This window comes from Pipistrellus kuhlii, unplaced genomic scaffold, assembly GCF_014108245.1.
Source record: "Pipistrellus kuhlii isolate mPipKuh1 unplaced genomic scaffold, mPipKuh1.p scaffold_m20_p_3, whole genome shotgun sequence".
Lineage (NCBI taxonomy): Eukaryota > Metazoa > Chordata > Mammalia > Chiroptera > Vespertilionidae > Pipistrellus > Pipistrellus kuhlii.
The window spans coordinates 81,622,235-81,650,123 of NW_023425529.1; the positions used below are offsets into that span (position 1 = coordinate 81,622,235).

A 27,889-nucleotide genomic window follows, 5' to 3' on the forward strand; every position below is an offset into this window, starting at 1 on the left:
GAAGTGTGTAAGAGAGCATGGTGGGGTGAGGGGTGGGGAATCAGGGAATGGCCTTTTGCTGTTTCAGGCAGCATGCTGAGCCTCGGATCCAATTTTCACAAAAGGATTACTAGATTGCATTCTTTACCACAGGCAGCTGTCCCTGTCAAATAAATAATCGTCGCCTTACATTTACATATCGACTTTCATCCCACAGCCGTCCTCTTACAGCTAGGACCAGCCTGGGAACTGGCTCAGCCCTTCTCAGGGAAGGGAAGAAGTCAGAAGCAGGGAATGGGCCAGTCCATACTGAGGAGACCAACCTGAACCAAATCCGGTTCCCAAGAAAGTCAGAGGAAGGGGAAGCTTAGCTGCCAGGAAGAGAGAGTGGTGTTGGTGGGTGGGAGGGGTGCCCCATAGGTGCTCCAAAAGAAAGGCCAGGGCAGGGGGGTGCCAAGCAGCAGGCTCCCCAGCAGGGCATCCAGACCTAGCAGAGACCACCCACAAGCTATCCACTCTCAGCCTCTAAAATGCATGTAATGTTGGGCAAGTTCCTCATCACACATCCCCTATCACACGAATTCCTATGAGCACAGATCCATGGTAAGCACTTGGCAGACTATGGCACCTAATCTTGCAGTTCACCTGTTGGCCACATGGGAAGGGTCAGATGTAGGAAGTGCACATGGGGCATGGTGGAACACCTACTGGTCTCAAGAAGAGAGGTTATGAGTTTTCCCAAGAGGCTGACTCTTCAGAAGTCCACTGCGGAGCAAAGTGGAGTGGGGTCCTTGTATCCAAGCTATAGGAAGCTGCCCACTCAGAGGAGGTGACTTGTTCTGATCTGGGGCTGTCCCTGAAAGGGGGGATGGCAATAACTACCCTGAAAGGTCCACAGAGCAAGGCTGGGCCAGGCTGGGAAAGGAGGAGGGGGAGTGCTAAGGATGGGAGTTCCCACCCAAAGGAAAAACTTTCTATCGAGGGCTTTATGTTTCCCAAGCAATTAAGACACAAGGCCAGAGCTACCCGGGCCTGTATCTGGAGTGGTTGGACAAACAAGTACACACTAAAAAGTCAGGTCAAAATATGACAGATGTCACCACCCATAATGCAAACTGAGGGCAAATGAGAGAACCAGAGGAAGCGCCACAGGCACCAGAGGACAGAGAGGCCACGCTGGGTGTGAGGAGCTCCAAGGAGCAGAGATGGACAGGGGAAAGGGAAAGCTGCAAACACTGGGAACACAGCATGCTCCGGAGGCAGGCAGGACATCCGTCACCGCCATGATGGGGACCGAGGGAGTGCACTGGAAAAGCCATTTGAGTCAGAGTGGAAAGAGCTGGGGTTTCAGGCTCTAAGTTAAGACACCCCATGTGTTCCCACAGCATGGGCACAGAGATCTGGGGTTGAGAGAGCCGAGGATGCTGGGGGAAAGGAGATTTTGGCATCAAAGAGCAAGTTTTCAGGGGGTAGGTTGAGAGATTTTTTGAAAACTTTCTCATGACACAGGATATGTGAGAGCTGATACGGACTGAAAACTTAGGTCACCTTGTGTAACAGAAAACCCAAACTTCCCCTTTGGCAAGGACCCAAAACCCCTTGGTTCTCATCATGAATCTCATGGCTTCTCTCTGGCCTCCTGCACAGAATCCCTCTCTTTTGGCCTCTACTGTGAACCCCAACATTTCCATGGTCCTTTCCCACTAAACCCCAATACTTCCCTTTGGCCTTCTCTAATAAACTCTAAAATCCCTTGGTTCTTACCCAATACATGTCCAAATTTCCTTCTGACTTCCCAAATAAAACCCCAATTTCTTTTTGGCCTTCTATAAACCTCCCAATTTCCATTGGTCCACACTACTGAACACATTCTCCCCTGTTCTTTCCCAAGAACCCAATATTCCCTGGAGTCATCATCACCCATGGAACCTCAAAGGAGTATATCATCTAACCCCCAAATAACCAACATCCCCCCAACACAAAATCCACTACCTTTTCCCTTCCCATTCCAAACTACATACCTTCCTCGTTCAAATTTCCCCAAGAAATCCTGCACTTTCTTCAACCCCTCATCATCAAACTCCCAAATTCTCCTCAACTTCCCATTCCAAATCACTCTTCCGTTTCTCCTAAGAAACCCTCTCAGTTTCCTTTCAGGGGCTCTATAGCAGGTTTAGAAGCCACAGGCAGTATTGCTCAACTGATCAGTGGCAAATGCCAGGAGTTTTATTTCTAGTCCATCCTGGTCCATCACACATTTCACAGTATGTGCAAATTTCCTGGAGATTTTAACAACATCCAAACTGGCTTTACCCTTTTGAAGTCCTTCAGGTTCAATGAAAAATCCCTGAGAATTTCCCTGGTTCCAACTACCAGATTCCAAGACTTCCCCCAAGATTCCCCTCGGGAACACCAAAGTGTTATGGCCATGCCCATCACTAGAGTCATTTCTAAATGCTTACTTCCTGTTTCTGGACTTACCTCATCACCATCAGCCCAGGTCTATAGGACATACCTTAAGCAGCACTCACCTGATGATTTTCCTTCTCAGACTGTCTCAGTGGTTGGCCTGAGCTACCCTTTCATGGTCAAAACAGAAGGCTTCCCCAGGTATGTGGATAACCAAGAGCTACTAATAGGTACCGAGAAAATCACTTGGGACCAGCTGGAATCTACTGTTTCCATACTTTTGGGGACTGTGGGTGCAATAATCTGAGCCCCCGATGGAGCAGAGGGAAGCCCTAAAGAGGGTTTGTGCCATGGATCCCAGAGGTTGCAAACTCTGTCAAGAGGTGTGTCAAGGAGGGAGTGAGGCAGAGCATGCTGAAGAGGGTCCCACTGTCTCCAAATTGTCCCACAAAGGTTAGGCTGGGGGAGAAAGCCCCTCCCACAGCATAGAAAGGGGACACATGGGGCAGGCTGGACTCTGATGAGTAAGAAGAGGGGAAGTGTGAACAGAAGAGGGGGAAATCTAATTAAAACTGGTTCCTGCTCAGCCACCTGCTAAAAACCACAGCTCACCCAAGACTTGGACAGAAGGGCCACTGACAGCATTGCCAGGGATTTTTCTCTACGGCCTCAGACAGACGAAGGAAAGACTGGGCCGCCATCCTCCTCTGAATCCCCCAAGAGAAATAAATGCTCACGAAGCCGAAACCTGAGAAGATGCCAAGGGGTAGCAGGAGGCAATTTACAGCCAGGAAAACTGAGCACTCTGGCCAGATGTGGGCCCTGGGGAGGGGGCTGGGGCCTAAGGCATTTGTGCAGGGAGCGGGTAGGGCTGACGCCCAAAAGTTCCTTCCCCAGGACACCCCCAGCCTGCGGCCCCGGGCTCCCACCTTCCCAGAGGCAGGGGAGGCATGAGCAGGCTGGGGGTCAGCACCTGAGGAGGCGTGGGGAGAGGTATAGAGGAAAGTAAAGCAAAGGAAAGGCGGTGGATGGAAGAAAGTTACAGAAGACACTGGGAAAGGGTGAGCCAGAGAAGAGGTCCACAAGAGCAGGACACCGGGCCTCTGCCCTTGAACGACTCGCCCTGGCCTAGCTCCTTCCTCTAGTAGTCATGACTCCAGGAGGCAGGAAATAAGAACCAGCAGGGAGACAAAGCTAGTTTTCCTTCTTGGCTCTGCCCTACACTTCACAACCCCCACCCCAGGCAGAAATCTGGTCTTCCTGGGCACCGACGAGCATCTCTGTCCATAACTGGAGTGCCACCTTCCCGCCTCCAGCCACACTGCCAGCCCGCAGGTGGGGCAGAACGGGAAAATCACACTAGCCAGGCTGTGTCAGAGCCCTCTCACCATTGCAAATAACAAATGTAGTCCTAGGCAAGTGAGGGGGAAGCCCGGGTCCAGAGAGGCAAAGGGCCAAACCTGAGGTCACACAGCAGCAAAGAGAAGCCCAGCCCCAGACCCCTGGCTCAGCTCTGAGTTCTCCCACTCCCCACACTGCCTTCCTCCAGCCCCAGGGCCAGCAAGGGCCCTGGTTTAAGGAAACAAAGCTGCCCCATCTCTTGAGCATCAAGGAGGCTGGGATAGAATTTCTGGAAGAAGTCAAGCCCCTAAAGAACTGAATGCAGAAATCCATTGACAAGAGGTGAAATTATTTCCCCTGGAAAAAAATTAATAAAACGCCCTCCCTTACTAGGCCCCAGAGGTATTGGGCTGGAAGCTGACGTAATATAGAAAGACGAGGCCAAGGGGAAAGAAGCCCCCCCTACCCCCAGCAAGCCTACTGCCAGGAGCACAACAGGGAGCTACAGCTGGAGCTGCGGGGTGGGGGGAAGAGAGCAAGCCAAGCAGGATGTTGGAGCCTGAGACACAGTCCTGTGGGCGTCTGGCTGGAAAGCAGAAACCCTTGAACTGACAACCTGGGGGGCAACGCTCCATTGGGGCCCAAATACAGGCTCAGGCGGGCGGGGGGGGGGGGGGGTGTCAGGTGCCCAAGGGACTGCATGTCCTGGCAGAACTCGCTGTGTGTGAAGCCAGGGATACTGTGGGATGCAGGGGGTAGGGATCTGGGAGAGCAGGGAGTTGGGACAGAAACTGGGGTGACTCCAATGAGGAGAGGTGGGGGGCCTGGGGTGACCAGAGCAGATGGTCCAGGGAAAGATAGGCATGGCCAGCACCCATCTTCCCATCCACTCCTGTCGGTCACCAGCTGCAGTCCTGGCGGAGCTGATGGCCATAATGGGCCCCACACCAGTGCCGAGAGGGTGTGAATGGGGGTGGAGGACCAGGACCTCGGAAAGGCCCACCTTGGAGAGGAAAGAAGACAAGGAGAAGCACAGAGCCATCCCCGCTGCTGCCCTGAGCTGAAAAGGTGCTGCACCAGGAAGGGTTCAACTATAAGGGGGTCCAGCAAAAGCCCCCTTGCTTCAGATGAGCCCAGACAAGCACTTGTAACTCAAAAGGTCAACAGAAAGTTGGTTCCCAGAACAAAATCCTCCCCACAAACACTTGGCCCAAGCTTTCCTGGCATGACAGACAGTGGAAGGTTCTGGCAGCTGAGACCAACGGGCAGCTCCACAGTGCCAAGTGTGAGCTGGGGCTTGTCCCAGGCCAACCTCCCCTCCACCCTGCCTCCCACTCAGGACCCGATGGGGGGATGCTCGGAGAAAGGAGGTGGTGACCAGGTGGCCACCTCCCGATCTCATCTGCTCTCCCCGCCTCCCTGCTCACTTACAGGCCGGAGGCCTCGGCTTCCCACAGCACCTGCAAACACTGTCCTCTTACAGAGGTGTTAGATGTGACTATAAAATAACAGGATAGGGCCGAGACTGGTTTGGCTCAGTGGATAGAGCGTCGGCCTGCGGACTGAAAGGTCCCAGGTTCGATTCCGGTCAAGGGCATGTACCGTGGTTGCAGGCACATCCCCGGTAGGAGGTGTGCAGGAGGCAGATGATCGATGTCTCTCTCTCATCGATGTTTCTAAATCTCTATCCCTCTCCTTTCTTATCTGTAAAAAATCAATAAAATATATTTTTTTAAAAAATAAAAAAATAACAGGATAGGTTTTCTGACAATCACCTGGACCATGAGATGGGGTGAGTGCTTCTCCCACTCCCACCAACCCCCCCCCCCCCAATACACACACATGCTTCACTACAAATTAGAGGCCACGGCGTGTGGGCGAAAACAAAAATAATGACTGAGTCAGCATCTTGTCTTTGAAGTGTTGGACACATCCTCACCTTCTCTGAGCCTCAACTTGCTCATCTGTAAAAGAGAATACCCTGGTACCGACACAGGGCCATTGGGAAGACCACGTGAAACCGTGGGAGATAGGAGGAACCACGTCTCGTGACAAGCAAAGGGCTTATGGATGATGGCACTCAGGGGTGCGGGGCTCTGCCGGATCCGAGTCCCCACACACCACCCAGCTGTGCTAAGGAGTCAAAGAGTTAACTGGGAGAGGATGAGAGCCGCCCTGGCCTGACCGGGTATTTGTAGATGTCTGCTATTAGGCATCACTATGCAGGTCCTTGGCCTCGTGCCGTTGTCCTTCCAGCACCAGCACTGCACCGTCAAGCTGCCAAACTGGGGACTCCGCAGGAGCAACTGGACTGTCCTCAGTGACACTGGGTCTCAGCTTTTGGTCCGTTTAAGGCACTAAAACCCAGCCTGGGACAAAGGATAAGACTTTCCAATAGTGGGAGCTCTGCTAAAAGCGTCTGGACACAAAGAGGGCTCTGGAGACTGTTTGAGTTGAGACAGCCAGTTTTCATGATTGTTGTGAGACAGTGGATGTTAGGCTGCCTTGGCTTCATCCCAGCCTTTCTTCAAACCCACCCTGGAACCAGTGATGTGTGGAATTTGAGAATCCCTGTGCCACCCAAGAAATGATGGATTCACCTAGTCCTAGAGCAAAGGTCTTGACCTGATTAAAATCAAGATGGGAGGGAAATTTATGTTTTCTGCTGCCATCTAGTGGCCATGACAAATAAGAGCAGGCAGCAAGCCAGAAGCCCATTAGCAGGTCTCAATGACCATCAGTCAGCCCTGCACACCTGGATTGTGGGTAAGGGACCAGTTATGTGAGGCAGACGCTAGCAGAAAGCACAGGGCACAATAAAAATCAGGAGACCTGAGCCCCAGCCTCGACTGGCCACTAAATGACCACATGACACTGGGCAAGTTTCTTCCTTCCTAGATAGAGCCTAACAACTTGCCCATTTGTAGAACAAAGGATCATTTCCTGGATCCCTTTCAGGTAAAATTATCTATGACACTAATTCATACTAACGTGTCAGTGACCATTAACAGCTAATTGTGTAACTGTTCCCACTATACTCTCATCTTGAGAAGGAGGAGCCTCAACATCACCCCTTCATACAGTAAAAATCATTGAACGCCCCTGTGCTGACGGTTGTAGCAGTGTGTCCGCCTTGGCTCTGCTCTAGCCTCACGAAGACAGACTGAAGAGGAAGGCCCAGGGTGCAGAGCTGACACAGGCAAAGAAAGGAAAGCACTAACCCTGCACCTGACACAGCAGGGACAGAGAGCCTAACCCTTATCCCAAACCTCCTTCAGGCACCATTTCCTGTAACGCCTCACAACAACCCGAGGAGTTGACTCTTCATTGTAAACCAGCAGTTCTCAACCTTTCTACTGCCGCAACCCTTTAATACAGTTCCTCATGTTGTGGTGACTCCCTCCCATAAAATGATTTCCGTTGCTACTTCATAACTGTAATTTTGCTATTGTTATGAATCATAATGTAAGCATCTGTGTTTTCCAATGGTCTTAGGCTCTACATCAGTGGTTCTCAACCTGTGGATCACAAAAATAATTTTATGGTTGGAGATCAGCACAACATGAGGAACTGTATTAAAGGGTTACAGCATTAGGAAGGTTGAGAACCACTGTTGTAGAAGAAACAAAGGCCCAGGGAGGTTCAGTAAGCTACACTCGCCCAGAGTGACACAGCCAGTGAGTGTTGAGCTGGAATGGAAACCAGGCCGTTGTCTAGCTCGTACACGTGTGTGACAGCGGATGAGCATAATGGCGGTCCCCTCTCCTGCTATTTGTCATCCATTTTCTTGGTTTCTGATTCTTGAGATCTTCTGTCCCTGAGATCCTCCACTCTCCTCATCCAGGTTTCCCTTCCCAGTTACCCTTCATTCAAGTCCACACAACAGACTTAGTTAGAGCCAGCTAGGAGGAGAAAAAAGCCAAAGGCTGTCCAGCTTTCAAGAAGCATCATTCGCCGAAACCGGTTTGGCTCAGTGGTAGAGCGTCGGTCTGTGGACTGAAAGGTCTCAGGTTCGATTCCGGTAAAGGGCATGTACCTTGGTTGTGGGCACATTCCCAGTGGGGGGGGTGCAAGAGGCAGCTGATCGATGATTCTCTCTCATCGATGTTTCTAGCTCTCTATTCCTCTCTCTTCCTCTCTGTAAAAAATCAATAAAATATATTTTTTTAAGAAGCATCATTCAAGGACATATCTAAACTCATTTTGTTTGAATTCAGTGTGATGGTGTTATTTTGTTTGGAGCTTCTCTTAGATGAGAGTCAATTGTGGGGAAGGGGGGAATTAAAACATTGGAATAAAAGGCCTGAAAGAATCCAGAATCCAGGCCAAGACAAGACTGTGATTTCCCCTAGGAAGGACATGAGGATTGAGGGACAGGTGTGAAAATGGGCTCTCTCACATTTTATTCTATTACTTTTATGGGGGTTTTTTATTTGTGTTTTTTGTTTGTTTGTTTGTTTGTTTGTTTGTTTTGCAACAACCACATTTTCATGTAATTGAGCATTATTTTGAAGTAAACACTATCTGCAGATAGGTCAGTGGCAGACAACCAAACCCTATCCTGGTAAGGAAAGAGCCTGGAGAGGCAGGCAGGTCTCAGGACAGGGCCAGAGAGCAGGAAGAGCCCTGCATTTTCCAGGATGGGTGGGGTCTCTAGCACCAAGGCAGATGGTGGAGTGGTTTCTGGAGCACAGGGACAAAAATCCCTGCCCCTCAAAATACCTCATCCATCTGCTCATTCATGCCTGAAATTCCTCCACTGAGGGGCAGTCTTTGATTCCTGGTCAGAAATAGGCCTGAAACCATAAACCCACCGAAGAGATGCAAAAAATGGTGCCTTCCAGTCACACACAGAGGGAATGAGGTTACTGGTCTCTGGGAAGCAGTGCTCTCAGAATAATCCTGTGGAGAAGGTGGGACATTCGGGCTTGAGGCAGCAATAACCTGGCAGATTAATACTGCCCAAAGGGGAGGGAGAGGGGCTCTGTGCCAGGCTCCAGGGAGGCATCTGTCCATGCCCTGACTTAGGCTAACCAGGAGTGGACAGACAAGGCTGGGTCATCTGTGACCACTAGGGATTAAAAGCGGAACCTGCACAGCTCCACGAGCCAGAGGGAAGGATGAAGCTACCAAGACAAGACCAGGATAAGGAGGGTGGAGGATCTCAGAGAAAAGGAAAGCAACGTACAGGGAATTTGACCAGTGAGAGTCTCCCACGCCAGGCTGGTCCCAACCTAGTGGAGGCCTGTGCTGGACCTGGGCTTTTTTTTTTAATATATTTATTATTGGTATTTTATAGAGAGGAGGAAGGGAGAGAGATAGAGAGCTAGAAACGTCGATGAGAGAGAAACATCGACCAGCTGCCTCTTGCACACCCCCTGCATGGGATGTGCCTGCAACCAATGTACATGCCCTTGACCAGAATCGAATCTGGGACCCTTCAGTCCGCAGACCGACGCTCTACCACTGAGCCAAACCGGTTTCGGCTGGACCTGGGCATTTTTAACAGGATCTACACAAATGGGGCCACATTCTGAAAAGCATGAATAAATAATGCAGGACCTGAGAACTGGGTCAAGAGAAAGTTGGAATGTTAAAACTGAAGGAGACTGCTCCATGCCATTGTCATCAGAAAAGTGCAAATCAAAACCACAATGAAATACCACTTTACTCCCACCAGGCTCGTCATAATTGTTTTTAATTCTTTTTAAATGAAAAATAACAAGTGTTGGCAAGCACAGAAAGAAATCGTACCCTTCATATATGAATGTAAAATGGTGTAGCCACTGTGGAAATAGTTTGACAGTTCCTCAAAATGTTAAACATAAAATTACCATATGATCCAGGCATATACTCAAAAGAATGAAAACAGGTATCCAAACAAAAACTTGTGAATGAATGTTCATTACAGGTCTTTTCGAAATAATCAAAAGGTGGAAACAACCCAAATGTCCATCAACATTAGATAAATATATAAACAAAATATACTAAATATGCCATGGAATATTATTTAAGCCACATGTGTCAAACACAAGGCCCGCGGGCCAAATCCGTCCCGCCAGGCCTTGCAATGTGGCCCGCACCACGCTGTCATCACTGCACTCCGCTGCGTTTCCATCACAATGACAGTTTATGACTGTTCAGTAAACCATTCGGCCCGCGATTTAGGCTGGATTTTAGATTTTGGCCCCTTCTCTGATTGAGTTCGACACCCCTAATTTAAGCCATAAAAAGGAATGAAGTTCTGATATATGCTACAACATGGATGGATCTTAGAGATATTATGCTAAGAACTGCAATATTCCAGGGACAAAAGGTCACACATCTGTATGATTTTACTTATACAAAATGTCCAGAATAGGCAAATCCTCAGACACCATATTAGAGGTTGCCAGGAGCTGAGGTGTATGGGGGCTGGGCAGAGATGGCTAAGGGCGCAGCCTTCTGTTTGGAGCACTGAAAAAGTTATGGAACTTAAGGAGCAGGGATGGTTTTACAACACAGTGAATGGACTTAATGCCAATGAGTTGTACTTTAAAATGGTTAACTTTATGTTAGGTGTATGTGTGTACGGCAATAAAAAAATAATTTTGTAAAAAATGGAGAGGGCTTGATGTCAATACCCAAGGGCCTATCCAGAAGTGGTCAGAGGACAGAAGGTGCCTCCCAGATGCCAAACTCTGGCAGAACCGTGCACATGAGGGCTAACATTCCCAGCACATCACCACGTGCAAGGCACTGTGCCAATGGCTTTATCAGCATAAGATGTTACTATTATTCCCATTTTCAGAATAAACAGAGGCTTAGAGAAGGCAGGGAACTGGCCCACAGCCACACAGTAAGTGGAGGAGCTGAGCGCCTGTGCTATTGGCTTCTCACTATATAGCAGCATCCATGAGGAGAACACAGCTGTAGCTTCAGAGTCCACACTTCATCAAGTCCCACTATCACCTTCTCCCACGTGACCTTTAGTGGTTTACTCAGCCTTGTTGTGCCTCAGTTTTCTCATCTGTACAAACTGGAATAACACCATCTAAGGCCTGGCGGGGCAATGAAATGAGATCATGAATGTGCCTAGCGGCTCCTGGCAAATAAAGGGCTCCATACACATTCAGTTCCTTTTTCCCCCCAAAAGTGGAAAGCATTACAAAGACAGAGTAAACTCTATAAGCAGGTAGAGAGCTCCCTGTCAAAGGAGGTGAGAAGGTAGAGAAAAGCAAAGACCCCGCTCAGCAAGGACAGGTATCAGATGGGGACTGGCCCAGATGACCTTGAAGTTCCTACCCTTAAAATCTAACGTGGCTACAATATGAGGCCTGTTCCCAAGAATGGGTTTCACCACCGGAGAGAAGGAGCCAATTCAAGGACACTGGAATCCTAGAGGACTCCGGGTTGCCAAAAAAGAGAAAAGGTGTAGAGAAGCGGATGGCTGGGCACAGCAAAAATGCGGTTTGCCAATAAAAATAGAAGTAACTTACGTTTTCAGAGCATCCCCATGTGTGCCAGACACTATGCTAAGCATTTTCCAGGGATTATCTCACTGAGACCTCACATCTCTGTGGGCAAACACTATTATTATCTCATCTCACTGATGAGGACAGAGGCTGGAAAGCAGAGCAGCTTGCTCAAGGTCACGGAGGTAGTGAGTGCCACGTGGCCACCGTGCCACAGGCCAGTCCTGAGTACCGTCTCAGAAGCCCTCTCGCCTGTCTTGAGGGGTGACTGCCTTTGGCCTTACCTGCCTAGCTCCACCTTCTGCTTCAAGCAGAAGTCTCTCCAGAGCAGAGAATTCGCCTCACGGAGCAGAACCTTCTCCTCACCTGCCTATGGGCAGAAAGCTGAAACTAGAAGCTGATGCTAAGAAGAAACTGTGGCCAAAACCGGTTTGGTTCAGTGGATAGAGCGTTGGCCTGTGGACTGAAGGGTCCTGGGTTTGATTCCGGTCAAGGGCATGTACCTTGGTTGTGGGCACAACCCCAGTAGGGGGTGTGCAAGAGACAGCTGATTGATGATTCTCTCTCATAGATGTTTCTAACTCTCTATTCCTCTCTCTTCCTCTCTGTGAAAAATCAATAAAATATATTGAGGAGGAGGAGGAAGAGGAGGAGGAGGAGGGGGAGGGGGAGGGGAAGGGAGAGAAGGAAGGGGAGGGGAAGGGGAGGGAGAGGGAGAGGAGAGGGGAGGAGGAGGGGGAGGGGAGGAGGAGGGGAAGGGAGAGAAGGAAGGGGAGGGGAAGGGGAGGGGGAGGAGAGGAGAGGGGAGGAGGAGGGGAGGGGAGGGGAGGGGGAGGGAAGGGGAGGGGGAGGGAGAGGAGAGGGTAGGAGGGGGGAAGGAAGGGGGAGGGGGAGGGGAGGGGAGGGGGAGAAGAAATTGTGAGAGGATCCAGCAAGTATTTGGGAAATTTGTGTTAAGTAGAAAAAAAAAAAAAAAAACTTCTGTTTTTCACCAGCTCACTCGGCTGGTGGGGCAGGACTGGCCACAGGCACAGGCAGCCAAGCAACTGGGAAGTGACCCACTGGTCATCCCAACAGCACCCTCTTAAAGGAGCCGGTCAGTGTGGAGCCCCAGGCCTCCCTTAGCTGCTGTTTGTCAGCAGCCCATGCAGGCAAGAGGACTCACAGAGGACATCAAAGAAAACCCAGGGCCTGGGTGCTCAGAGTCCAAACACCACGTGAACGGGGGCAGAGGGCAATGGGGGGAAATAGAGCGTAGCAGTAAGGAGGGCTCTAACTCGGCCTGGTTCCGCATGGCTTTCCCCATGACCCTGGGACTCAAACCCACAGGAGATCCATTCCTCTTCCTCTTCAGCCACCTCACAAAGAAACTATGAGGACAAAAGAGGCAAATTCTGAAAGGGATGTTGCCATCTCAACTTTTTCTTAGGCCAACATCTAAGGGTTTATGGTGTATCAGACACTTCTAAACCCTACATATGGATGATCTCCTTTCATTTCTGTAATGGGCCTATGCAGTTGGTTATCACCATCATCACCATTGTTCAAATGCGGACATACCGAGGTAAGTGACTTCTGCAATGACAAACCAGTATGTCGTAGAAGTAGGATATAACCCATGTGGTCTGACCTCAGAACCCACAGTCTTAACCAAGGTCTTTTACCACTTCCTGAAACAGACTCTCAGGAGCTAGTAAGAGCAATTATTAAACACAGTTCCTGGCCTCAGAGCGTTTACAGCCTGAGGAGGGAAAAGGATAAATGGATCCAATGCACAAGAAAATTTACCTATTTTTAAAAATTAAGAAAAATAAATGCTGTATTATTACTAAAGGTTTGCATTCATCACTTCAATTACACAAAGTCATGTGTGTGCATGTGCACAGGCAGGCACATTAATACACAAGTGCTGGAGAATCACTGGAATGACTCAAAAAGAGGATGGTGGGAATTTAATTTTAAAATAGGATAATACACAATAGCCAAAAGGTAGAAACAACCCAAGTGTCCATATACAGATAACTGGATAAACAAAATATGATCTATACATACAATGAAATTTATTATTCATTCTAAAAAAGAATGAAATTCTGATACATGCTACAACATGGGTGAACCTTGAGGACATTATGCTAAATGAAATAAGCCTGTCATAAAAGAAAAATACTGTATGACTGCACTTACAGGAGGTCCTGGAACAGTCAAATTCATAGAGACAGAAAGTTGGTTGCCAGGGACAGAGGGCTGGGGAGAGAATGGGAAGTTCGTATTTAATGGGTTCAGAAGTTCAGATTGAAATTATAAAAGTTCTGGAGATGGATGGTAGTGACGGTTAGACAATAATGTGAATGTACTTCATGCCATTTGTGAGGCTAAATTTTATGTGTAATTGGACTGGCCAGGGTGCGCCCAGATTAAACATTATTTCTGGGTGTGCCTGTGAGAGATTTTTCTGGAGGAGATCAGCTTTTGAATTGGTGGCATCATCTAATCCAGTGTAGGAGACATCCAATCTGCAGGCCATATAAGGCCCCAAGAAATCATTTGATATGGCCCTGCCTAGGATTAGGTGTGAATTAATTAAATGATTGACCATATATAGCAGGCTAATTTTTAAACTGATAAGTTTGTATGGCCCTGAAATATATATCTAAATGGCCGTTGGCAGAAAGAGTCCCTACCCCGATCTAATCAGTGGAGGGCCTAAACAGAATAAAAGGTGGAGGAAGTAGATATTTGCCTTTATCCTGCCTTACTGCTTGAGCTGAGACATCCCACCTCATCTTCTCTTACCCTCAAGAGTAGGATTTATACCATGAGCTCCATTGGTTCTCAGGCCTTTGGACTGGGCTCAGATTATACCACCTGGGTCTCCAGCTTGCAGGTGGTAGGCGGTGCGACTTCTCAGCCTCCATAATCACATGAGCCAATTCAACTTATACTATACTAGAGGCCCGGTGCACAAAACTCGTGCATGGGTAGGACCCCTAGGCCTGACCAGTCACCAGGGCCGATCTGTGGGGCAACCAGAAGGTGATTGGAGTTCCACACTTGCACCCACCTTGGCTGGCCTGGTGCCACCCACTCACTGGCCCCACCCCACCCCCATCACCACTGGTCAGGGCCTGAAGGTTGGGGGTAGCTCCTGTGTTGAGCATCTGCCCCCTGGTGGTTAATGCACATCATAGTGACCGGTCATTCCACCATTTGGTCTATTTGCATATTAGGGTTTTATATAGATAGAAGATATAAAATAAGTGTGTGCATGTGTGTGTCCTATTGGTTCTGTCTCTCTGGAGAACACTAACACACTACTAAACTTGGTCACTTAAAAATGGTTAAAACAATAAATGTTATACATTTTTGCCACAAAAAAATTAAAAAAAATAAATGCTGGTGGTGATGGTGATAACCACTGAACCTTGGAGTTATGTCTTTGCTCTAACCAGTGAGGAACAGAGAGTGGCAACCCAGGCAGCCTTGCTGGGATGAGAAGGGGGAAGAAGGCAATCCTGGGGGCAGGGGGATTTAGCCTCTTGTATTTAAAGCCCCCTTCAAAATGATCTGAGAGTAGGCCTTCTATGTTTTGAAAGTTTATTCCTCAAGAAGGTGAATGAGAACAGCCCTTCCAGTGTTTGTCCAAAGTGGGGAGTGCTGGGGTCCTAAAGGTGGAACTGGGGGAAAGAATGGGATCAGGGCTCTGGATCTTCAAGATAATGGGCCACTGGCTCACTGTGCCACCCACGCAAGTTGAGAACCAAACAGGATGGGGGAACCTCTACAAAAATAACAAAATTACCATTTTAATATTAGTCGTATATTTATTGATCCTGTATTAAATACTTTATAAGCATCATCTTATTTAATCCTTATTATACCCATTTTACAGAGGGAGGAAAGTGAGGCTCCAAGAAGTTAAGAGTGAGCCAGGATCTGAATCTCTCTGATCCAAAACCTCTTTTCTTAACCACTATAGGGTACCATTTTCTTTGTACTGTTGAATACAACAAACTCATAGAACTCTCATTGTTGGGAGTGAATATTGCCACAAAAGCCTGTATTTATCCAAACATCATGATTAGGGGTCTTAAATGCCAGGTGATATGCTAAGTCCTGATCCTTATCCACAAAACACAAACTAAAAGGCTCTTTTTTTTAAATTATAGAAAAATATTTACTGATGTCAGAGTTGGTTACAAAAAATAATGTTAAATGACAGAAATATATGGAATGTATCAGATGACAGACTATTTTTGTAAAAATGTCAATATATCTATAATAATAAAAGCGTAATATGCTATTTAGACCAGACGACCTTCCGAATGAAGCCAAGGCTTCGAGGGAAGCACGGATCCTAGGTGCCTGCTGGTGGCCTGAGGAAAGCTCAGGTCCCAGATGTCAGAAGGAAGGCCTACTCTTTTTCTTTTTTAATATGTTTTATTGACTTTTTTACAGAGAGGAAGGGAGAGGGATAGAGATTTAGAAACATGGATGAGAAAGAAACATCAATTCAGCTGCCTCCTGCACACCCACTACTGGGAATGTGCCCGCAACCAAGGTACATGCCCTTAATCGGAATCGAACCCAGGACCCTTAAGTCCACAGGCTGATGCTCTATCCACTAAGCCAAACTGGCTAGGGCAGGAAGGCTACTCTTGCACAAATTTCATGCATCAGGCCTCTAGTGATTATATAATTGGATAGAAATGTGAATACTCAAATACCCAAATGGCAACTATGGTTTTCTGAGTGGTGTGATTACAGGAGAAGTGTATTTTGTTCTCTTTACTTCTATGTATTTATTATATTGAGCATGTTTTCTTTTTTCTTTTTTTTTCTAATTTTTTCCAATTACAGCTGACATTCAATATTATAATGGGTGAGCAGCATAGCAGTTACACACTTATATAACTTACAAAGTGATCCCCCCAAAAGGTCTAGTACCCTTCTGACACCATATATAGTTACCACAATATTTTTTACTCAATTCCCTATGCTGTACTTTACATCCCCGTGACTATTTTGTAACTGTCAATTAGTACTTCTCAATCCCTTCACCTCAAAGAGGCTGTTCCTGAGTAAGGATCACAGTGTTCTCTGGGCTCACTTGGGGGTCGGTTTCAAGCTTAGCGTCTGCCAGAAAACTTGGTTAAAACAGCAAGCTTCCCTCTTTACCACTCCTCTCGTCAAACCAAGCAGGACTGCAATTCCTAATAGGTCAACGAGGTATCATTTCAAATTGAGCTTTCAGAGGCAATTTAAGGCAGGGGCAGAAAATTCTTCTCACAAAGACCATCTGAACTAAAAAGAAAGAAAAAAATTGGGATCACATAGGTGGGAAGGAACTTAAATTAGCGAGGTTTTTTTAGAGTAAGAAATAGGAAACATCTCTCTTGTCACAGCATTCGGAAACAACCAATAAATACATACTTGTTTTTAAAAATCATCCTTCAGTTATAAATCTACAGCCAGTTAAGGGAGAAACTGGAAGGGGGAGAGCATGACAGGAGGAGAGGAAGAGGAAGCACTCCTCACACACAGTTAGTGCCATGCTTTGCCAAAGACTAGAGACCTCATTTCACAGGGTGAGGTGAATTACAGCCATGCCATGAACACCCCCAAGTCCTAGGAACCCCAAGATGGTGTTGGTCACTAAAGAAATTTTAGACTCTACAGAAGAACATACAAAAGAACAAAATTCAGCCCTGGCCTGGTGGTTCAGTTGGTTTGAGCATTGTCTTGTGCACCGAAAGGTCACAAGTTTGATTCCTGCTAGGGCTCATTCCTAAGTTGAGTTAGATCTCCAGTCAGGAGTGCACAGGAGTCAACTGATTGATATATCTATCTATCTAGGTATCATCCATCTACCTATCTATCTATCTATCTATCTATCTTAAACTCAACTAAAACATATCCTTGGGTGAGGATTAAAATAATAATAATTCTAAGCAATGTTGCAATTTTGCAACTCTAGGCAAAAACAGCACTATCTCTGGGCATTTTCTACATAGACCAGTTTCAATCATGCTGAAGCTGAATCAATACTGTTGGCCAGGAATTTCCCACTTCTGTTTTTTGGGTGTTGTTGTTTTTTTATGTGTTTTTTTTTCCTTATTGTTGAAAGTATTATATATAACCCCTTTTTCCACCCCACTGACTTTTTCCAACCCATCTCTACCACCAACCTCCCTCCCCCAGGCCTTCGCCACCCTATTGTCTGTGTCCATGGGTTATGCACTTCTGTTTCAAAGTGTCTCTTCAGTCAGTTGGTCATATACCAGATGAAAGAGTAGTTCCAAATCCCTCCCGCAGCCCCCCTGTTAGCACCAATCACACTGCTTTGCATCAGACTTAGCGGAGAGCAGGCGTGTTTCCCCCACTTCGCTGTAAACCGCAGGCCCCATTCACCTTTACAAGGCTGCTCAGCCTTCAAACACTCATCTTCTATCATTGGCTCACACTGTTTTTTAAAATCTTCCACACACCCAGGTCCCTGCCTAGGAAGTCATGTCACAGCACTTCAAAGTGAGAAGGATCTGACATCTTGGGCAAGCTCTTTACCCAAAGTCTCTACGACGCCTCATCTGTGAAAGAGGGTTGATGGTACCTCCCTGAGAGAGTTGCTGGAAAGACATTAGATAACTCACCGAAAACGAAACAAAAAAACAATAAATAATACCAAACCCACCAAGAAATTGCTTAATCCTCTACCCACTGGAGGAGATTAAAGAATCACACAGCTGTCTTTCTCATCTGAAGCTCATCCAGGTCCTGAATGCCTGGGCAGAGACTCAGAATCTTCGGGGACTACACCAAACCACTGAACCTCAAACCAAGGGGAAGGGGGGTCTGGCAAAGCTGGACTTGGATGGCAGGCGGGCAGCTGGGCAGCATGGAGCCACAGAAGCTTGGATCAGCTGTGAACAAAGGAGTGAGGACATGCTTAGGGAAACCAAAAAGCAACTGCCTGAAATCAACCCAACCAGGGCACTCAGACCAAGCAGGGAAAACATTCAAGGTGCCGCTGGCTCCTCCCAACTGGGAGCTGGAAGCAGGTGACTGGTACAACCGCAGTTCCCCAGCTGACCCTGGACAAGTCTGCTATTGTTCATCCACGATGCTAGGAGTTGAGTCACCGCGGTATTGTCCAGCAGCGCTATCAGGAGGAAGCAGCTGGAGAGACCAACACCGAGTACAGGAAACCTCAGCCTCCACCAGAGCTCCCCTCAGGGGCTCCACCCTGTATGGGAGGTCCAGCATCCTGCCTGTCTGGCCCCAGAGACCCCCGGCCAACCCTGGAGGCATCTACAGTCTGAACAGACATCCCTATTTCCTGCCTCCGTTTGCCTGGGGCGGAATACCAGCTCTCTGTGCAGCACTTTGGCAATTCTCCTAAGGGAGAAGCGGTGCGATCTCCTGGTTTCAACACTCCAGTAAATAGAAGCCAAGGTGCAAGAAATCTGGCAGTAGACAAAAAAACAATTAGGCCAAATTAATTCGAAAAGGACATACCATATGACAAGGAGATGGATTTTCCCTGGACTAAAAACATGAGCACGCAGATGCCGCCTCACTGCAACAGCACCTTGGGACAGGGCTAGATGCTTAAACCTTTCTGAAAGAGGGATTCTTGCCAACTTCCTCATCTAGAGACCTAATGAAGATTTCCTATGTTCCAACAGAGGACCCAAGAATCCCTGCTGGGATTTAGAAACAACTCAGAAAAGCAGCAGGGTGGTCAGGGGTTAAAGTCCTGGAAAGCTGCGTTTGACCCCGGCCTCTAACGGAGGACTGTGTGACCTACGTGGTGGGAGTTACAGCGCAGCCTTCAATCAGGTTTGCAAACTCAAGCGCATGTGATACCAGCTGGGTTTACAGGCACATTCCCACGTTGTGCCAAGACTGAGGGGTCAGGGAAGCACAGGCCCCATGGCTGACACTCAGATCCAGCCAATAGGTGCCACAGGACAGTAAGTCAATGTCATTAGGTACAACAACAATAAAAAGCCAGAAATCTTCTTATGAAATCACTTCAGTGTTTAAATGTTGATTCTGATAAAACATAAACTGGACCCAAACAAAAGACATCTGTCGAGTGGATCTGAACGAGGGCCACAGGGCTGCAACCTCAGCTCGGACCTTAGGCTCCTCGTCTATAAAACGAGGGCGAATAAAAGCCTGGTGTTGGGAGGATTCGATGAGGTTAGACCCGTTAGGCTCTTCCCACCACCTGACACCAGAAAGCACTTGACAAATGGCAACTGTCAAATAGGCAGAGCTGACAGAGCCTTGGAGGAGTTCAACCCACCTTCCCATTCTATTAAAGAGGAAACTTTAGAGACGCCCTGGCCTGGGACTGACCCACGGTCTACAAATAAGCCAATGGCAAGAGTCCCCCTGGACCCAGATCTCAGACTCGCCCTCTTAATGGACTCAGTTTATCACAGACAGCCCTGCAACTAGTCCTTCACTACTCCCTCACTAGTCCTGGGCTCACCAACTGTGAGGGGCAGCTCCTCAAAGTAAGTGTGGTGTGCACACCTTTGTTACATCCACAAAACTCAGCCTCACACCAGGCAGGTGACTAGGCTCACTACTCAGTGTGAACTGGTCCATGGATGTGCTCCTCCTCCCCCCACTGCCCTGTAGTCCAGTTTATATTATATTATATCCCATGGACTGGGCCCTGTGCCAAGCTCAGTCCCCTTATCCATCACCTACCCCAGCCTAGTCTGGGTGGTAAGTGAAGACGAGGCACAAAAGGATGGGGGAGAGGGGGTGGCAGTGACATCAACAGGTAGAGAGGATGAGGAGGAGACAGAGCAGGCCTGAGTGAAAGAAGGTGGGAAGTATACTTGGGGCCTGTGTGGACTGGTGCAGTTGGAGGAAAGAGGATAACTGAAAGGCAAGGGAGGTGGGAGGGTGGGCTGGGAAAGAAGGTTGCTGCGGCTGGTAGGCAAGGGTCCCTAGGCTGAGGGGGCTCTGGATCAGCTGGCCTGCTGGATTTCTGCCACCAAAGGTGCTAATTAGGCAGCCTGGGCAGGTCCCAAAGCACTGAGCTGTGTTCCCTTATGTAAATGAGCAGCCAAGGTTGTATCCTGTCCCCAGACCCTAGGGGTATCCTGTTTGAACTTGTCCTTACTGGAAAACTTTCCACCCTTGATGTCTCAGGAGTCCTGGAATTTCTCCCAGCTCCTTCCAAAGTGTGCATTAAAGCTTTCTAATTAACATGAGCTGAAAAGTAAGCCTTTGCTTTAAAATGGCAACAGGGAAAAGAGAGAGCTTGGGTTCTGTATTTCTTAATGGAGTCATCAAGTTTTAGAACTTTGTAGGCTGAAAGGACTTGAGGGACCATCTGGTACAAACCCCTCCTGTTACAGAGAGGCAGGGAGGTCCAGAACAGGGAGGTCCAGAACAGGTCAATCAGCCTGTCGGTGCACTGACACCAGACTCTGGGCGCCCCTCAGCCAGGCCAGTGCCCTTTCAGGGACAGGACAAAGCCTCAGTCACTGCATTCCTTCTTTTCACCTAGGACTACCTCCATTGCCACATCAACACCCTCACAATATCTCACCTCCCCAAGGGGGCCTTAGAAAATCCACACTCCTAACAAAGGCCCAAGGTCAGTCACACCTTTTAGTACAGGTTTCTCTCACCTGCTAGGAGCTCTCTCCTCCCCAATTACAGGTGGTAAAACTAAAGGGAGGGAAGAAAGACATGAAGTTTCTGGCCGCCAGAGAGATGGATGGGAAGTGTTCACCTCTGGGAGGTTCACAGGTTAAACCCACAGCCCTGCAGGGCCTAAGCCAGCTGGCCAGAAATGAAGCGGGGAGGGGGGAAGGGCTGAGACTTTGAGCAGAAAAAAGAACACACAAACATCACGTGGCTGGGAGAGAGGCTTTCACAATGCTCCAGAGGGCAGAAGAGAGATCTGGGAACTGCAACAGTCTTTGTGGGGTCCAGATCAGGTTTTCCTACCTGGAAAGAACACAGACTTTGGAACCCCCACATCTGAGTTTAAGTCCCTTCTCTGGCATATCCGACTACATAACTTGGGGGGGTAAGGAGGAGGAGCAGTAATGAGCACCTTTGTTTTCCTCATTTTTACAAAATAGATGCATAAAGAAAAGCATTGAGCAATGGTTATTCATGCCATTGGGTCTTTCTTCCTGATATTAAACCATCTCTTGGCCCTTTGTAAGTATCCTGAGAGCAAAAAGCATAGCTGCTTGTTCATCTGGGGTCAGAGAATGAGCCTGGAAAATGTTCGTGTGTGACTGAATTTCTAAAACATATCTCACCTCCCCCGCTGCGGGTGATATAACCGGAGGGGCAGGCTCTGATCAGCGTGGAACGACTCACCGTACCCTGAGGAGGGTGTGCAGCTCCATTTCATCCCACCCCAAACCACTAATGGCCAGTCCCCAGTCCCTCTGCCCTGTGCCCGGGCTCTCCCATACCATCCACCACAGTTCGGTCTTTGAACCCTACCCGCCATGCTTAATAGATGTCACCTGACATGATTCACATTTCTGGAGGGCGCTGGGAGGAAGAAAGAGGAGGGTAGATGTTTTTCCACAGGTTACAAATGAGGAAGCTAAGGCAAGGAAATTAGATTGTCTGCTGCTACCTGACAGTCAGCCCAAGGCCGGTTCTCAACTCAATGGCTGGGAGTAGTGAGCTATGTTGGACAGGAGTGATAGACAGAGATTTATGGGTTCTAAGAGCAAATGTAAGGGATTTGAGCTGAGAAGTTTTTAAAATACTTGTCAATAAATATAGACTGGGTGCCCTGTTCCATTAAGAAAAAAAAAAAAGAAAAAAAGTGCCCTGGCCAGTGTGACTCAGTTGGAGCAGTATCCTGTACACCAAAAGGTCGCAGGTTCAATTCCCAATCAGGGCACATGCCCAGGTTGCAGGTTTGATCCCAAGTAGGGAGTGTGTTAGAGATAGGAAGCTGAAAGATGTTTCTCTCTCATAGATGTTTCTCTTCCTCTGCCTTTCTCTGAAATCAATAAAAACATTTAAAAATAAATAAAATCAATAAAACATATCTTCCGGTGAGGATTTAAAAAAAAAAAATTAAGACCTGGCTGGGTGGTTCAGTTGCTTGAGCATCATCCCCTGTACATCAAAAGGCTGCAGGTCCGATTCCCTGTCAGAGCACATACCTAGCTTGTGAGTTCGGTTCCCAGTTGGGATGCATTTGGGAGGCAACCAATCAATGTTTCTCTCTCACATCAATGTTTCTCTCTCTCTTTCACTCTCTCTCTCTTCCCTCCTCTCTCTCTAAAATCAATAAGCATATCCTTAAGTGAGGATTTTTTTAAATCATTTTTTAAATGTAGGGAATCAGGTAATCTAATAGGAGAGATAGGTTAACCATCCTCATCATCCTCGTCACCACCTCCACCTGCTACATAGTACTTTCTATTAATACATATTAGGCAGGTTCTAGATACTTTACATATGTCAACTCACTTAATATTCACAATAACCTTGTGAAATAGGTGCCTTTTATTCTCATTTTAAAGAGGAGAAAGGGGTCTTAAAAAACTTGCCCAAAATTACGTGACTGGGGAGTGACTGCCAGGATCTGAACCAGGACACGTAGTCTTAACCATTTCCAGGGCTTCCTCTCACCACATAACCTCCTCCACTCCCAGGTCCATCCCATCCCCTTCACCTCCCAAGCCATTAGGTAACAGGCTGGCAGGCAAATCCTCAGGCCCTGAGGTTCCTGTACCTGTAGCAACTGCCTCCCAAAGCGCTTCCTCCAACTGCAAGAGCAAGGACTCGATCTTCACGATGGGCTCCACAAAGGTTCTGCCCTTGACCTTCTCTGTTCCTTCTCCAGGCTGGGACAGGACACAAGAGGAGGCAGGAGCCAGAACTCTACCAGGATATTCTACTCCCGTTGACTCAGAACCCCAGAGCAGATGGACAGAGAGATTTCTGAGTGAGTAACCACAGAAGAATAAAGTTATGTAAACCAGCCTGGAACACAGAAAGAATCAAGCTGGGCAAGTGGGAAATACCCAAAACGCAAGCTCCGGCACTGTTCTTGCCTTGGGGCAGAGCTGGGCCTATTGTGAGTTTCTAGACTGTTCCTGATTATAAAACTATAATGCTTTTACCCCACAGGCAGCAGCAGAGGGATTGCTAACACATTTGGATTTTTCCCACCAAAAAAAGAAAGGCCTTAGGATACAAAAATCAGACGGATAAATGAAGCTCTGATTCCTCCCCTTCCATGTGTTCTCTTTTTGCTGAATTATTTTACCAACAGGCCTCTTGTCACCATCTCCCTCCTGCAGCTTTTAAAACTGAACCCAGAGGATACGCCAACTGCTCAGCCTCGTCAGGACAGGAGGTGACAGTGGGGGAAACTCCAATGGCAAACCCTTTGGCCCATCAGGAAGCCGGGCGATGAAGGCAGGCTGCGCTGCCGGCCTAGAGTCAGCTTGAAACGCTGGAAGGGGAGACTGAACATGCTCTGGCTGCAATTTCAGATTGTTCTTAAGTTAGAATGAAGTTGTCTTTCCTGCTTGAGCACCTTCTTCGATAAAACCATCCTGCTGGTAAAGGTGAAAATGTGTCACCCTCAGAGGCTTACCACTCATTCTGGCACTCTGTGTACATCTCCAACAGGGAAGGCCCAGCCCGGGTCCAGGGAACAACAAACTGGAGTGCGTCCAAAGGTGGCAACAGGGTGGTGGGGTCTAGAAATGAAGTGATCTGGGAGACAGCTGGTAGAAGCGGAGAGGAGACTAAGAGTAGCTGTTGTCAAATACTTCTGGGTTGTCATGTGAACGGGGGAGCAGGCTCCCTGTTTCAGGCTCTATCCTTTTACCCAAGAGGAAATTGAGGCTTACAGAGGATCAGCATATTGCAAGGCAGACCAACAGAGCTGGTGTAAGAAGCCGTGCGGTGCCCCTGGGCCTGCATCCTGACCCACTGCACTGCACCCTATGGCAAATGCCTTGGTTGTGAAAGAAGCCAATAACAAAAGACCACATATTGTATGATTCCATTTATATAAAAACTAGAGGCCCGGTGCACAACATTCATGCACTGGGGGAGAGGGGGAATCCCCTCAGCCCGGCCTGTGCCCTTTAGCAGTCCAGGAGCCCTTGGGGGATATCCGGCTGATGGCTTAGGAGCAGTTGGACATCCTTAGCACTGCCATAGAGGCGGGAGAGGCTCCCACCACTGCTGCAGGGCTCACCAGCCATCAGCCTGGCTTGTGGCTGAGCAGTCCTCTCCCTGTGGGAGTGCACTGACCACCAGGGGGCAGCTCCTTTGTTGAATATCTACCCCCTGGTGATCAGTGGACATCATAGCAACCGGTCATTCTGCTGTTCAGTCGATTTGCATATTACCCTTTTATTATATAGGATGTCCATACAGGAAAATCTATAGAGATGCAAAGTAGATTAATGGTTGTTTAGGGCTAGAGATGAGGGAGAAACTGGACGGGTGACAGTTATGGCTATTGAATATGGCTTTTCTTTTAGGGGTGATGAATGTTCTAAAATGGATAGTGGATGCGTGGCTGGTGTGGCTCAGTAGTTGAGCATCGACCTACGAACCAGGAGGTCACAGTTTGACTTCCAGTCAGGGCACATGCCTGAGTTGCAGGCTTGATCCCTTGTGTAGGGCATGCAGGAGGCAGCCAATCAATGATTGTCTCTCAATGTTGATGGTTTTATCTCTCTCTACTTCTCCATTCCTCTCTGAAATCATTAAAAATATTTTGAATAAAATAATAAAACATTTAAAAAGAACCAGTTGACTATCCTGGCCAGTGTTTACCTTTGGTTAGAGTGTCGACCCACACACCAAAGGGTTGAAGGTTCAATTCCCAGACAAGGGCACATATGTCGGTTGAAGGTTCGATCCCCAGCCTGGTTGGGGCATGTGCAGGAGGCAACCGACCTATGTTTCTCTTTCCCTCCCCCTCTTCCTCTCACTCTTCCTTTCCCTCTTCTTCTATCCCTTCCTCCCCACTTCCACTCTTCCCGAAATCAATGGAAAAATATCCTTGGGTGAGGATTTAAAAAAAAACAACCAGTTGGCTATCTTACTTAGAAGATTACAGGGAACCTGATAACAGATAAAGATTATGAATCAAGCAAGGGAAGACAGCAGCTCACAAATTCACTACCTCTTGCCCAAGATGTCACTCACTCAGTCAACAAATATTTATCAAGAACCTACTCTAGGCCACGATTTAGAATGCTCAACATCGGAGGTCAGTGAACTAGAGTCCAGAGGCCAAATCCAGCCTGCCAAGCAAAATGTGCCACCCCTGTGCTAGATGCTAGAGCTGTGGGTGAAGGAAAGGGATGAGTGATAATAGTCAGGGTCTCCTTGTGGAGTTCACATCCCAGTGAGACAACCATGCAGGTGAGATCCAATTACAATGCAGAGAAATGTTATAAAGGAAAGAACTACAGCCTGTGTGGGCTCAGAACAAGGGACTGACCTGGGCCAGTAAAGGCTTCCTGGCTGATGGAATTGACTCTAACACCTGAAAGGGCAGGAGGAAGCCACATTACAAAGGCCCTGGGGAAACGGAGGGGTGGGGTGGGGTGGGCAGGGCACGTGGTCTGGTGAAGGACTAAAAGGCACCAAGGCAGCAGTACAGAGTGGTGTGCAGGGCAGGCCTCACAGCCAGGTCCGATCACTGGAGGCTGTGAGAATAGGACTGAGAGCCAGCCACCCAGCAGTGCTGTGAACAGACCCTCCCGCCAGATGATCTAGACAGGTGGGAGAGTTAATCAATGGAAAATGTTCCTTAATCACCTAACAAAGTGCCCATCACTTTCTTCATCCAATATCAAACAGGATATAAAATAGGAAAAAGATGCAATCTCGGACATCAAAGAGAAAACCAGAGGTTGAGGAAACAAGCCCAAGCTCTGCTACTCAAATGTAATGGCACTCACCCAGAGCCTGGCTGTACTTCCCAGGCCTCCCAAAGGCCTGCTCCCTCCATTCCGGGAGGTCTCTATCAAATGTACCATTACGCCGGGACCGGTTTGGCTCAGTGGATAGAGCGTCAGCCTGCGGACTGAAAGGTCCCAGGTTCGATTCCGGTCAAGGGTATGTACCTTGGTTGCGGGCACATCCCCAGTAGGGGGTGTGCAGGAGGCAGCTGATTGATGATTCTCTCTCATCGATGTTTCTAACTCTCTATCCCTCTTTCTTCTTCTCTGTGAAAAATCAATAAAAATATATTAAAAAAACAAATGTAACATTACCCTACCCACCCCATATTAGAATGGAAGCCTTATGAGGACCAGAACTTTTGTTTTTTTAAGCACTGACATAGAGTCAGCTCTCAAATGTTTGTGGAATAAATGCAAACACAAAACTCTTAAAGAAAACTTATTCCCTAAATTCCTTGATTTGAACCTTGGGCAAGTTATTTCTTTATGTCTCAGTCTCCTCATTTGAAAAATAAAAATAATAAAAATATCAACTTTTTGAGTAAATAAGAAAATGCACATAAATGTTGATGGTTGTTATTACCGTGATCATTTGTTATGGGTCTATTTTGTGTCATGTGTTACACATACAGCTCATTTATTTTCATAGAAGCCCATGAGATAACTTTTATTACAAGTTCCCTGTAGATAGATGAGACTAGGTAAGCTGTCACACAGTGACTAAGCAGCAGAATTTAAACTCAAACTAGCACACTGGGCTTCAAGGTCCATGCTCCTTCCTCTCTGCCTGCCTGCAAACTGAAAATGCCAACGGAAGCTGGAGAGACGGAGACTGATGTACCCTGGAGCAGTTGTGGTGTGATCCTGAAGCAACTCGGATTCTGTACTGAAGGACTAAAAGGACTCAGAGCAGACAAGTCATTCTAGGTCAAAAAAAAAGGAGGAGGAGGGGCAGTTCTTTTCCACAAGAGACTTACACTACTGTAACACAAACAAGAGAGCACAATAGTGGAATCACAGGACTGGCACTTGGACGAAATCTGAGATGCATCCGGTCCAACCACTTGCTTTATAGAGCAAGAAACTAAGCTGGAAGAGTGGCCTGGGAACAGTTAGGAAATCAGTAGATTGTGCTTATGTTGATGCTTCTGTTCTAAACTAGCTGTATTTTTACTCTTCTTCATTTACCTCCCCTTCAAAAGTCATACAAGTAAAACATGCCACCACAGCCAGAAAATTAAGCCAAATGAGGAAAAAGTTAAAAGTATCCCGCCACTAGCCAAAAGCCATGTTAGACAGTTTTACATTTAACAGGTTCCGAGTTACATTCAGTGGCTTGCATATCAGAACAGAGTAGGAACCTGGGTGAACTGTGCTTCAGTTTCCACTTTTGTTTCCAAGTCTTTTTGTAGTTCATTTGTTCATTCATTCATTCATCCAGCAAGCATGAGGATCGCATTCGTAAGTGGCACAGTTCTGATTATTGGGATTCTGCAACAAATGTACGTAATACAATGATCCTATATTCCTTCCCCACCAAGGTCGGGAAGAAGCACACCCATGGCTGTTAGTTGCCACTGTCTGTTAAAAACAAAACCAGGGGCAACTAAATACACTAACGACATTCTGGCCGAAGCTCCAGCAAGAACAAGTGCATCACCACTGCTGCCCCTGTGCCTCACTGACACAAGGAAGAGCTTGTTAAGGCATAACCCACACTTTCAAAGAGAGCAGAAAAGGAGATGACAACAG

The 27,889-nt window shown here is 47.7% G+C and overlaps 1 protein-coding gene across 3 annotated transcripts in view; it reads right to left on the bottom strand.

The window, feature by feature from the left end:
- TSPAN9 (tetraspanin 9) overlaps positions 1-27,889 on the bottom strand; it is a 204,147-nt gene that overhangs the window by 149,805 nt on the left and 26,453 nt on the right. Inside the window, exon 3 of one of the 3 annotated variants that reach the window (XM_036454807.2) lies at positions 17,872-18,100. The exons of the other annotated variants lie outside the window; for them this stretch is intronic. The gene's annotated coding sequence lies outside the window, so the exon portion shown is untranslated. The remainder of the gene's footprint in view (positions 1-17,871; positions 18,101-27,889) is intronic. 3 annotated transcript variants of the gene reach the window in all.